This window comes from Suricata suricatta, chromosome 7 (assembly GCF_006229205.1).
Source record: "Suricata suricatta isolate VVHF042 chromosome 7, meerkat_22Aug2017_6uvM2_HiC, whole genome shotgun sequence".
Classification (NCBI taxonomy): domain Eukaryota; kingdom Metazoa; phylum Chordata; class Mammalia; order Carnivora; family Herpestidae; genus Suricata; species Suricata suricatta.
In genome coordinates, this window is record NC_043706.1 from 75,459,067 (window position 1) to 75,473,230 (window position 14,164).

At 39.6% G+C, this 14,164-nt stretch overlaps 1 long non-coding RNA gene across 1 annotated transcript; it reads left to right on the plus strand.

The window, feature by feature from the left end:
* The first annotated feature begins 3,811 nt into the window (after window positions 1–3,811).
* On the plus strand, window positions 3,812–7,546 carry LOC115296983. The gene is made up of 4 exons (XR_003911181.1): window positions 3,812–3,868; window positions 5,248–5,319; window positions 7,049–7,140; window positions 7,464–7,546. It is a non-coding gene; the product is annotated as an uncharacterized LOC115296983 (long non-coding RNA).
* Window positions 7,547–14,164: the final 6,618 nt, after the last annotated feature.

Here is a 14,164-nt window from a genome sequence, read left to right on the forward strand (position 1 = left end):
ATTCTTTTTCCTGAATTAACCCGGCCTCCGGGTTAGCGCTTGTCCCCGGCGTTCGGCGGTACCTGTCTCGTCCGCCCCGACCGGCAGGGTGGAGAGTCCTCGTCGGTTCTTTTCCCCGAGGGAGGGAGAAAAAGGGCAGGAAAAAGGACGCACAGAATTAAGAGAGAGCAATTGTCCTGAATTCTCAGGAGTACATAATGTGGAGAATCCAGACTCGAAGGAACGTTTCAATGGAGGTATTTTCTCTGCACGCTGATTTCCCTTCTTGTAGGTTGTCTTTATTGTGAAACCACAGCCCTTGACAAGGTCCCCAGAGGATGTCCAGGAATGGCTTGCTGCCTCAGGCAGGCACAGACGGTAAGTAAGTGTGGTGTGAAGTTAGATTCTGGGCCTGCACAACCATTACAAGGATGTCTTTATATTTCATAAATTCAAGAAGTTGTGTTAGAGATGGCCTGCTAACTTTTGTGGTCAACATTTATAGCCAGTTACTAAACCACCCTTAAAAACTCATCACAGAAACATTTTTTAGAGATATCTGTTATCCAACGGGATGCTTGTTTTAACCACATTCCCCTTTCATACTTAAAACACATAAAAACATATATCTACTTTTCTCAAGATTTGGATTGCTGTTAAATTGCACATACCATTTCTCTACAGCTTTCTGTCGTACCCTTAGTGTTTAATACTAATTGTGTTTACACAGGGAAATCACATGTGAAATTGTAACCACTGTCTGTTAATTCAAAGTTTAAAAGCACTTTGATAAATGCAAATAATCGAGGACAAATGGTTTGGGGACATTGCATTACCCAGGTAACTTCTTTAAATCTTCTTTTCTTATAAGAAAATACAGTTGACCCTTGAGCAACATGGGGATTAGAAATCTGACCCCTCATACAGTTGAAAATCTGTGTATGTTTTGACTCCACCAAAACTTACCAGTAATATGAACAGTCAATTGATGCATAGTTTGCATGTTATATGTATAATATGTATGTGTGTATCATTTTTATAATAAAGTAAGCTAAAGAACAGAAAATGTCATTGAGGAAATCATAAGGAAGAGAAAATACATTTACAACACTGTACTGCCTTCTTTTTGTTGTTGTTTCTTTTTTCTTTACTTATTTATTTATTTACATTTATATCCAAGTTAGTTAGCATACAGTGCAATAATGATTTGAAGAATAGAATTCAGTGATTCATCCCCTACAAATAACACCCAGTGCTCTTCTCAAGAGGTGTCCTCCTTAATGCCCCTTGCCCATTTAGCCCATTCCCCCACCAACAACCCCTCCAGCAACCCTCAATTTTTTTCTCTGTATTTGTCTCTTACAGTTTGTCTCCCTCCCTGTTTTTATATTATGTTCCCTTCCCTTATGTTCTTCTGTTTTGTATCTTAAATTCCACATATATGTGAAGTCATATAATATTTGTCTTTTAATACCCTCTAGTTCCATGTATGTTGTTGCAAATGGCGAGATTTCACTCTTTTTGATTGCCAAGTAGTACTCCATTGAATATATACCATGTTTTTTTTTTATCCATTTATCTAAGACTCCCTTCTGCTTTCAAGTGTCCAGTGTCCCAGAGTCCTTTGTATTTCAATTTTCAAATTAGTGCCTGGAGAGTGTCCTGACAGCAATTATATACTGCGTAGTGTGAATCAGGTGAAAACCACAGGGCTGCTTTAAGGGGCTATTGCCATTTCAAGCCTTTCTGATTGGAGAATATGTTTAGGCATTTCTGATACCTCTGAGCAGGTGAGAGAAATGCTCTGGGGGCTGGGAGGTCCTTGTAATCCCATCCCACAAGTAGCTTTGCTTTCTCTTTTCCTTCCCTCTACCCTAGGTAAGGAAGGGAGAACTATTGTGGAGTCTTATTTACTGGCTCCAAGAATCTCCAAGCTCTTTCCTGTTCTGTAATGACAATCTGTGTGTGCATAGTTTTAATAGATGGCAGGCACACTTCACATATGTTGATGGAGTTGATTCACAATGATGATCCATAGGGAGATAATTATTACGCTGTGTACAGATGAGGAAACTCTGACATGAAAAGGTTAAGTAACTTGTGTGAACCAAGTAGGTGGAGCTGCCAGGTGGGTGGAGCCAGGTTCAATCTGTATACCTTGCATAGCTGCCCTCTAGTAGCTAACTAGCTGGGTACCTTTAGTTTTTGCTCACAAATGTTATTTTTATTGTGTTGCATGGTTTATACCATTTGTTAAAATGTTTTTTACCCAAACTAAATATCATCTTTTAGTGAGTAGCTAGTCTCAGTGTCATTGATTGAATTTTTCTCATAAAGAAGCCAATGTTTTATTAACAGAAACATGTGACATATTTAGTTTTAGCTTTTCAGAAAAGGCATCTCATACCCCACTAATGTTTAGTTTGTGGCCCATGATGATCTTTTCTGCCAAATGTATTCTTCGTACCTATGATTTTGCTTTATATTTCCAAGCCTTGTATAGTAGACTTTGTGGAGATGATGGTAATATATTTTGTGTGTCTGTGTGAATGATACCAAACAAGTAGTCATTTGTCATTTTACTGAAGCAAAGATTTGAATTTCAAAGATTGTAAGGCTGGTGTCCAGAACCAGTCATGGAGCAAATGCCTGTCCTTAGTATCATATCCCAGTGGTACTTTATTTTCCTCTGAAATGGTATTTACAAATTTTGGAATCTGAGACGTTCTCAGCACTCATTTCTCACTAAGGTCAAACCACATTCTATGAAAATCATAGTCTTCAGGTGTGTTCTGGTTTTGATGGACTATTTTTCTGGTGGTTTACAGTTGCCTTTTCCTATTATTTTGCTCTAAGTAAACTTTTATGGTAGTAAAATATGAAAAGTATTTTTACAATGTTTTTTGAAGTTTATTTATTTATTTTGAGAAGGGGGAAGGGGCGGAGAGAGAGGGGCCAAGCAGGCTGGGCACCATCAGCGCCAAGTGTTGCAGGCCTCCACCCCACAAATTGTGAGATCAGGACCTGAGCTGAAATCAGGAGTTGGATGCTTAACCGACTGAGCCATGCAGGGGCCCCACCAACATTTCACATTCTCAGTCTTTTTTATTTTCATCATGCTAGTAGTACATAATGATATCATATATGGTTTTAACCTGTGCTTCCCTGATGACTATAATAAAATTGAGCATTTCTTCTTTTTATGACAGTGGCTTTTAATTAGAATTTTAAGACTTTGTCTCATCTGATGGACTAAGGTGCATACTTTTAGTTGCAGCTTTTGTTGTGATGATGTGCTATGGTGCTTGGATGTATACTAAGCCACTACAAATATGTGTTTGGTCTGGCCTTTGACCAGTTAGGTGCTAAACCAAACCATATCTCGATAGAAAATTGCTAAAAATATCTTGTAGACTGAAATTGAATTTCTTGAAGAAAATACCTCTAATTCTGCCTCCTTTATCTGTACACCCTTGTAGATCAGACTTGTGGTTGAAGGGCTGTATAGGTTTTCTGGGCTAGTTCCTCAGGGAGCCATGTAAGGTTATTTGAACTTGGTGCTTCTCTGGGTTCCCTGAAGTAGGCACCCAGAATTTGGTGATTTGTCTTAGTGTTTCCATAGGAATTAATGTTGAGGAATTGCATTTATAATCATCATCATGTCCTGTCTCTTCCTACTCTTCCTGAAACTGTCAGGGCAGTGCGACTCATTGTTAATAGAAGCCTGGAGCATTCATTGCATTTAGTGTTGCCATTGCCAGGCTTCTTTCTCTAAAATAGTTCTGTCTCCTCTTTGTTGTGTCTGTTTGAAAATTTCAAGTTTTTCAGATGACCAACATCTTCTTGATCAATTTGCTGTATACCAACAGAGCTGATTATGAACTTCAAGGTAAGGTGCTGGCTCTTGATGTGGCCCTGGGTGTCTGTGTGCTTACCCCATTGAGTGATAATGTAGAACTTTCTCCCCAAAAGGAACTACTCTAATAACACATTTCTAAGGGAAATTTGAACTCATTTTAAAATGATACCTTGGAACCACTTTGGACTTTGGGAACTACATGTTCATATCTGCAGAACTGCCTTTTCTTAAAAAGTGTATTTGTGATCCTTTATATTTAGCATCTCTATTCTTAAAAATATTGATTTTAATGTATTTTTATAACTTGCAAGTTTAGACTTCCCTTTGAGTTTTGTTTTTAGATTTTTTTTTTATCACACAGTAATGTTTCAACTTCCAGGAAAAAACAACAAATTGAAAAACTCAATATTCTCCTACCAGGTAGCTTTTTGGACGCCTGGGATTTGAAAGGGTGCTTCACTTTGATTAGAAGTGTGTTCTTGTATTCTCTATTAACCAAGCACTAGATAATTATTAGGAACATACTCTAGGGGTGAGTGAGCTTTCCAGGGGTGGCTGATTCATTTTGGGATCCCTGCTGAGATGGTCATTAAGAAATGCCAGCCAGTGAGGAGCTGTGTGCTTGCTCTCTTTGGCTTTGAATCAAGACCATTTTATTTCTCTTGAATCAAAAAATCAAGCACACACACACACACGCACGTGCATGCACACACACACACATGCACGTACACATACACACACGCACACACACACACACACGCACGCACGCACACTCCAAAACAGTGATAATGAAGAGAGGCGTCTGCCTGCTAAGCAGTCTAGGCTTGAATAAATTGCTGTTCAGGAAACACCAGTCCCAAGAAGCCATCTCCATGCACCTTCTGGTTCTCTTGATCATCTTAGTTCCAAAGTAGACAGCAAGTTTACTGTTGGAGCTCTGTTTGATTTCTTGGCATTAACTTATGCCTGTGGTTAATTGATTGGGGTACTTATGCTCAACTGTGGTTGTCACATGCTTGTCAGAGGTATGCAAAAACATGGCGGTCAGTGATGTTTTCCACTGTATATTCAGAGATCTAAGATTTTTTAGGTAAATAATTCTCAAGCAACAGTCACCCTTAGTGAGATGAATAAATATGGCAATTTGGATGTTTATGAGCTACTGTAAATCTTTTCTGCATTGTGCTTTGAAAAAATGTTTTCAGACGGTCTTCCTTCCCATAGCTCATAAATACTTGGAAATAATTGATTTTAGATGATTAAACATAGCTTCTCCAACTTACTTATTTTGAGCTTGTCATCTCAAATCACAAAGAAATGAAACAAAATTTACATTTTCAGGTAATTTGCCATTAGCCAAAACAATAATCTGCTTGGATTTCATTTTCTCTCTCTCTCTCTCTCTATAGACCACATTGGAAGTTTCCACTTAGAAATTTATACATTGTTTACTCTCAGAGGAGTATATCAGTAGGCATAAGGTAAGAAGACAAGTTAGCTTGCCTTGAAAGTGTCTATAAGTTACTACAGGGAGGGAGGGGGCAGAGAGTGGGGAAGCTGGCTAAATCATGGCATCTTTTTTAAAAAAATATGTTTACTCACTTGGAGAGAGAGAGTGTGTGCACGTGCTGTCAGTGTCAGGATAGAGCCTGACTTGGGGCTCGATCTTATGAACTATAAGATCATAACCTGAGCCAAAAATCAAGTCAGATGCTTAACCACTGAGCCACCCAGATGTCCCAATCATGGCAGCTTGATAGTGGATCTTAAACTTGGCATCAGAAGTACATGATATACAAGATATTTGTGTATCCCACTCTCAAAGACTCAGTAGGTCTGAGGAGGGCCTTAGCAATCCCTACTTTTTAGCAAGCACCCTGCTAACTCTAATATGCATGATCCAAAGACACACAATGTGAAATACTAATCTAAGTCCTCTTATTAGAACGTGATGTAAGATTCCTGAAACAGGTAAGAAGATGAGCCGTTATGAACTATATTATTATAATTGAGAGAAAAAAATTGCCTCTTTAGATACAAAGTTCTAAACAGGATGTGTTAGGCTGGGTTCTCTAACAGCAGAGCCTGTGATGGGCATTTAGGTGTGTGTGAGAGAGTTATTGGAATGGTCTCAGGAACAAGAGAGTAAGGGAAATAGGATGGGGCCAGGCAAGGCACTAAGCAGGGCTGTGGTCCCAGCTAGAGGCCTGCTTTTAACCTGATCTCATGATGAGCTCCATGCATGAATTGCACATAGCAATTTCCTTGAGGAAAGGAGACCAGCCTTTCTGGGATGGATTAGTGATGTAATCTACTGGGTAAGATAAGTCTTGTTCTACAGAGGGCTTGTCTCCTGGGAGGAAGCCTCTGGGGCTAATCAGTAACCCACACTCTTGGCAACTGGGGATGCCAGGTGGAAGGGATCTGAGCGGGCACCATCAGCATCCATTACATTAAGAGAACCTAGAGTCCCATGAGAGGGTTTTCACAATGTGGCTGCTATTCTTGGTCACACTGGCCACTCTGGCTGTCGTATGTTGCTTTATAAGCTTTTTGCTCTTAAAGGTGCTTTTGTATAACTATGAGGGGAAACATAGATGGCAAACATACTTGGCTTTTTGTTTTTCAATTTTTTCCTTCCTGTGCTTAAGTAAGGGTTGTCATCCTGCAGCGAAGTGTAGAAAATATGGCAACCTCCTTTGTCAATTTTGTTTCCTATTCTCAATAAGAGAAACAATGACTCCAAATATTGAATTATAAATCCTCAGGCTGTAGTGAAATCCTAATGTGTTTTACTCAAAACTTCATTTGCAGATGCTTCTGTCTCATGCTTCTTGTAATAATATTGCTTGTGGGGGATGTTCCCTTGTTTAGGACTTTCACTGAGAAATATGATGTTCTGGAAATTATTGAACTGGTTGTCATTGGTTACTTGGCTTTATTAAATAAAACAGCCTCTTCTAAACTATGTTCTGTGGAACACTAGTACCTTTTGTACTGTGTTCTATAGAAAATAAGTTCTATGATCAAACAATTTTAGAAGTGCTCTATTTACTGTGTTCCCCTCTAGGAGATTCACAAAGCAGTTTGGTCGACTGAAGGCCTTAAATATCCTGTGGGAAGGAAAACTGCTTACCTATTGTTTCTCAAACCTGTTTGCTCATGGAGGAGCCATGTCATGGCTGTCTCTTTCTTTTTCATTTTTTTCAGAACACATCGTATACAGAATGAGTGCTCCATGGAACACAGTTTGGGGAATACCGAGATAAAACTATTCCTCGCCGTGTATCATCAGCGTGTTGGTAAGCAGGGAAGCACTGGTTGCACCCCTATGTTTTGTAAAACCAGCTGCAACACCTGATCTGCATGCAAGGCGAGTGCAAAGCAGATTTGGGGGTCAGAGTAGCCTCTGGAGAAAGAGGACAGGTTATTTGTTTTCCTTACTGAAGGGGCCATAAAAACAGTAACACATTTAATGAAGCCTCACCATGGATATATTACTCTCCATAAAACATTTTATTTAGCCTAACCTACAATTACTTAATGGACAGCGAGTTTCACAAACAGCTAGTCCCCAGCCTCAAATGTTTATTAAGTGTCTCTTCTTTTGGACTGACTTTGCCAGGGAGAGTCATGCAAGATCAAAAAGACAGAATATTAAAAATTCAGCCAGACACACCAAGGCTGCCCTGATGATAACAACCATGGTGTTATGTTTCTGAATTCATACTGATTCCCATGTTCTCAGGAAAAGATACTCTGCCATTTCCCAACACTCTTTCATTAAAAGATTATTTGGATTGTCATGGGTATGTGGCATTTCCTTTTTGCATAAGATGGACCCTCTGTGAGTTTTATTTTCCTAAGGAATTTTGAAGTGTAAAAGACAGAAGTGAATGAATATTTATTTACAGGAAGAAAGTGTGAATCTTTACATTTTGTACAACACTTTGCAGTTTACAAAGAACTTTTCTCTTCCCTCAACTATCACTTTCATTCCTATAAAAATCCTGAATGAATGGTAGTATTACAGGCATCACAAAAGTGGCCAAGGTCTCTTGGTGGGCTGGCTAGAGCAGCCTTAAAGAATTCAGCTTTAGTTGCCATTCATATTGACCATTATCCTAAGCAATAGCCCCTCCTGGGTTTGTTTTCTTGCAACATAAGAGAATTCTAGAAGGAAACCACGCAAGATTTTTTCCTCATTTGCTCTGACTTTCTTCATGCTTAATTATGCTTAACCAGCTTACTCAGTAGACTCAGCCACAAGCTTACCACTTCCTCATTCATTGCTTAGTGATAGTTACTTCTTGGCTCATGAGAGGTGGTGAGATTCTGGAGTATGTGTGTAAGTTATATGGTATAGAATATATACGTTGGTGGAGGGTGAAGTAGTCAGGGGCCATATTTAGACAGAGTCCTGTATTTGCTGATGAGGAATGTGGATTTTCTCTAGTAGGAAGCTGGAGGAGTCTAGGATCTTGGATGCCTTGAGCAGAGTAGAAGAGAATCTGATAACACTGATACCAGTGAGGAGGCTGATACATGGATAGAGTACACATGATGAGGGTCTGGGAAGTTGATATGGCCGAGGCAATGGAGAAGATTCCTAAGGTAGAATTGACTGGTCTGGATGGTAAGGGAGATATAGGAACTAAGAGTATATGGGAGGTTTCTAGTATGAGTGGAATTTAATGCTATTATCAGAGAAAAGAATATGGGGGAGAGATGGTAGGGTGGAGGTGGGCAAAAGTAAAAAAGATAGCAGTCATTTTGACTTGATAAGTTTGAAATGAAATATTTAGAAAGAAGCTTGAAATATCAGTCCATATAATAGAGAAAAGAAACAAAACCTGAGATTTACGTCTAGAATTCAACAAAGGATAAAGCAAACTATCCATGAAGAGTGTGGTGCTAGTCAGTCCACACACCTCAGGTCTGTTAAAAATGTCACATGTTTGTATCATTCATAAGTCAACTTCACTTCATACTTAGCACCCCTTCCTTTAGTCTCAGAGAAAGCTTAATTTCATTTATTTGAAGTTTTCTTCCTTTTATGAAGTGCCAAGGCATCAGGATGCAGAGTGGTTATCTGGTCCTTGGTTGTCTCTCCAGGTAGGTTACTGCCCAGACTGCCATCCTTCCTACTGGATCCCTTTTCTTTTCTATGGCTATGCCTTGTGATGCTGCTTGGGGTTTTGTCTGCCTAGCCTAAACTCTACCTAGACCTTCTGCTTGGAGTTTTGATGTCAATGTTATGCAGAGGGAAGCATGAGTGCTCTGAGACCCTTTGGTATCTCTCTTCCCTCCTTCTTTTACTTGAAGGATATCTCTTTCTAGGGCAGAGATGAGGGGAAGGATGAATCCTCCTCCTTATTGCTTCTTACACTCTCTCCCATCTTCTCCCCAAACCACTGAGTTCCATTTAAGGCTTAAATATGGTTTTTTTGGGGGGGAGAGGGGGGCTGGGAGGGGGAAGCCAGAAGGACTTGTTGGCTATATCTGTTTTTGGCCCTGATGCGTACCTTCTGGAAGTCATGGCATATTAAGACTGCTACCAATCTGAAATGGAGGAAGGCAACAAACAAATACAGAGAGAAAAAACATTAAATCTGAAAATACCATCTAGCCACGGTGATAAAGTACAAAGAGAAAACAGGCAGGCCTGCGGGCTCCAGAGTAATAAGCCAAGAGAGAGCAGGAAGATGGCATGCAGGGAAGCTTCTACACGACACAACAAAACACCCCTCTCAGGATGCCAAGACAAGGTACTGCCCCAGCTGTGATGATAACTAGATATTCCAGAGGAGGGCAAGTAGGTTCAAAGCCCAGGGTTTTAAAGTATGTTTATGGCCCAGCCTGTGGTTGGGAAGAAGCATCAGTCAAGATGGGTTCAAAAGGAGCTGCCTTCACCTTGTGTATAATTATGTCATGCCTCATATGGTGTTATCATGCTCTTCTCTGTTTATCTGATGGTTTCCTTCCCTGGACTGCATGTTCTTTTGGGACAGGGCAATGCACTTTACATTCTTATATCCTCAGCTCTTAGCACAATGTCTGACACATTGTAGATTGCTTTTATAGATTTAATGAGGGACTAAGAGCCAAGGTTTTCTGATAAGATCAGCATTTTATATATCCAGCAATAAGGCTTAAATAATCCAAGATTTCAGGCAAATTTTCTTCTAATGTTGTGTTTGACCAAAGCAGGAGATCTGGGTTCTCTGCTAGTAGGTCTAGTAAATTGGTGTCCTTATTTCCAGTGAGAAGGATGGTTAACACTATTGGTAGTTATTTGTTTAGGTTCAGTGGAGTAAAAGCTAGGGTGTAGACATTGCCATTTTCACCCCTCATTTATACCCTAATGTAGACATTGAGGTCATAATATATTTAAGAAAAATGTTCAATTATGGATGCAATTCAGAAACAAGTCAATTCATCACAGATTTATATACTCTATGCACACAGTACTGAGAGAAATTGGCATACAAAGAGAAGGGATACAAAAATACAGGTCTTAATTTTGTAAAAATCTTCCACTGTAGTAGAGGAGGAGAAGCAAGCAAAGAAATAGCTATTATTCATGAAGAAATGAAAAAATTCAAGTGTTGACAAAATAAAGAAGTAGAAAAGACAGTGTTTCCATTTAAATAAAGTCATAGATTATGTAGAATTTCCCAATGCTTAGGTATCCCAAGTAAGAGTTATTTCGATGAATCTTGCAAAGTTGAGAGACACTTAATTTTTGTAACACACTTATCCTTGGCCAAAAAAAAAAAATCTTCAAAGCACAAAACAATAAAAATTTAAGGGGAGAGTCTAGATTATACCAATAGCTTATTTTTCAGCAAAGAAGAAAGGTGTTAGGAGGGCAGAGAAGATAATTGAAGAAGAGCCAGGACTCACTGTTTCCATTTATGGAGAAGTGTATGATTTTTGCCAAGGAATTACACACAGCAGACTGACTCCTTTTTTTAGCTTCTAAATCAAAGTTGGAGAGGTACATGGTTTGGAACCATTTCAGCTGTGTTTGAAGTTTCTCAGGGACTCTTAGGTGAAAGGTGGTGTGTAAATCCAAATAAATATTCTTGTTTCATTATTGTTGTGATGAGTTATGTTGTCAGGAACACAGGCTGTTGGAATCAGATTTGGAGCAAGGAGGGGGCTGTGTAGTCAACTAAAGATTATATTTCACAGCTGTAAGCGCCCAAAAGAACTTCTGGCAGAGGATCATCAACTGTAAATTTACAGCCCACGTAGGCATTCAAGCTTTGTTTAAAAAATACCCTGAAAATATGCTATTTTAAATGTCTGGCTTCTATTAGACTCTTATTTATATATATATTTTTTTAGTCCGAAGAGGGTTGAGGAAGGGGCTGAAAGAAAAGGAGAGGAAGAGGATATCAAAAACACTTTGAAGGACCTGTAAAATTTTCTTCATTCCCGCCCCCCCCCCCCGCACCCAAGAAGCCCATTTTCAGATTTCTTATTAAACTAGTCATTTGAGTTAAAACACTAGTTAAGTCATATTTATTGAGTTCCAGCATATTTATTAAGCCAGGACTGGTGCTTTGGGGACTATAGAATAGATGTCTAAGGTTGATCTTTGCTTTCTGGAATATCTAGCCGGAAGAAAAGGATCAACCTATGAAAAACAGTAGGGGGCTTTCCTTCTGAAAGGATGTATCATTGCATGTGGGTTTTGGGTATCTGGGTTGGTAGGGCAGGTTAGGGGCTCAAATGAGATCTCTGAGAGGTCCTGCTGTTAGTGAAATGGAAATAATCCTCAAGGGGAAAATTCCCCTTATCTATTGTAAAAGAACCATCAGAGGAAGGGAGGAGGCGCAGAAATTCTGCTTTGTTTCCTAGGAGGTGATGGGAGCTTCCTCCTTGGCACCCAAACATCAAGAGCATGCCTTGGCTTTGTCCCCTCAAGGCCACAGCCCCTTTCTTAGACTTAGTGGAGATGCTGGGGTGCGGCAGCACGTGAGTGGTGTCGTGGATGTTTCTGGGAGGTGTGGGCAGTTACTTAGTATTATATTCTCTCTGATTGGTATCTGGGAAAACTGCCCATGGCAAGAGCACTCCAAGTTGGTCAGGTGAAACTCTGCACCAGAGCCAGAGGCCTGAGCCGGCACATTTGTATCTCATTCAGGAAGATTTGCCTTCCCAGGTCACCAGCCCACAAGGGCAACAGGGCTACACAAATAGAAAGATACTGAACTCACCGGTGTCACTCCATCTCCTCACACAACCCATTGAGTGTCTCCAAAATGTCCCAAGGGGATTTTGAGAGTCCTCAGGAAGTACTCACATGTGCCTCCTGAGTAAGAGCAGTCAGCAGTCACTCAGTTTACACAGGTCAGACTCCCGCCCTGCTCTGATTAGTCTCTGAAAATGTCCATTTCTTCTAGCATCTGGACACTGCTCCAATGTCCTGGTGCTCTCAAGATGACCAGCTGGGGAAGGGTCTGTGTCCAGGGACTTCCCCACTTTCAGGACACAATCTTGGTCAAGGGATTCCAAGACAGACAGTCTTTGGGCTGAGTGCCCCTACATAGTTCTTAGTGAATCAGTTCTTGTGTTTTTTGCTTATACAGTTGGCCCTTGAACAACATGGGGGTTAAGGGCACTGGTTCCCTCCCCTCCCCATCAGTGCAGTTGCATATCTGTGTTTAACTTTTGATTCCCCCAAAACTTAGTTATTAATAGCCTGCTATTACTGAAAGCTTCACTGATAGCCTCGTCAATTAACACGTTCTGTATGTTATATGTATTATATGCTATGTTCTTACAACAGAGTAAGTTATAGAAAATACATTTATAGTACTGTATTTATTTATTGACAGACATCCACCTATAAGTGGACTTGTGCAGTTCAAACCCATGTTGTTCACAGAGTCAACTGTGCTTCCCTTTTCCATAACCCTCAGGCAGGGGTTCAGTGGGGATTTGGGGTGAAAACAGTTCTAAGGGACAGCCTGTGTGCTCTGGACGAGGGAGGCTCTCCTTGCCTTCTGAGCTCAGACTGAGGCTCTATTGTTGGGTCCAGTTGACTCTGGCTCTGTCTTCATTGGGATACTCTACTCAGGAGACTCCTCACCCCCTCATCCACCTAGTTCACAAGTCCAGTGCTTTGAGAAGGACAGCTGGGAACTCGCTTATCTTTCTAAGACAGAGAGAGAAACAAGACTACCTTTATTTTTGAAAGTTGCTTAAAAATTAATAATTTAATTAAAGTAATATATGCATTAAAGCTTAAAAAATTATAGTCATCTATTCATATCCCATTCAATCCCAAATCCTAATCCCAGAGGTGACAACTGTCAAATCTACCTAACTATGTTTATGTCACGCAATTTGTGTATGTGTGTATATATGTATATGTATGTATGCATATATATATAATTTCATTTAGTTTATTTAATATATTTGTTTTATTTATTTTTTAGAGAAAGATAATTAAATATAATTGAATATGACATATTGATTTTAGGTATACAACATAGTGATTTGATATTTGTATATATTAGGAAATGATCACCTTTTAGGTGATCCCAAAACTTTTAGGATTTACTCTTTTGGTAACTTTCAAGTGTGCACTACAATATTTTGACTATAGTCATCACGCTGTATATTACATCCCCATGACTATTTTATAATTAGAAGTTTGTACCACCTCTTTTTTTAGAAGTTTGTACCTCTTGACCCCTTTCACCCATTTCACTTATCCACTGAGCCCCTCCCTTGTAGCAACCAGTGTACTGTTATTTGTATCTATGTGCTTTGTTTTGTTTTTCTTATTTGATCATCTGCTTGTTCTTAGATTCTGCATATAAGTGAAATTATATTGTCTTACTGTCTTTCTCTTCTGATTTACTTCACTTAGCATAATTCAGGGTCCATGCATGTTGTTGAAAATGGCAAGATTTAATTCCTTTTTTTAATGGCTAAGTAGTATTCTATTTGTGCGCATGTGCGTGTGCGCACGTGTGTGTGTGTGTGTGTGTGTGTGTGTTACATCTTTATCCATTCATCCATCAATGGCCACTTAGATTGCTTTCATATCTTGGCTAATGTAAATAATACTGCAGTGCAGTTATCCTTGCTAACAGTTGCTATTTATCTCTTTGATAATAGCCATTCTAAGAGGCATGAGGCTGTATCTCATTGTGGTTTTGATTTGCATTTCCCTGATGATTACTGATGTTTAGCATCTTTTCTTCCTTCCTTCCTTCCTTCCTTCCTTCCTTCCTTCCTTCCTTCCTTCCTTCCTTTCATGCTGTATAATTTTTTATTAAGTATAAAAACTTCCAATCACATCAC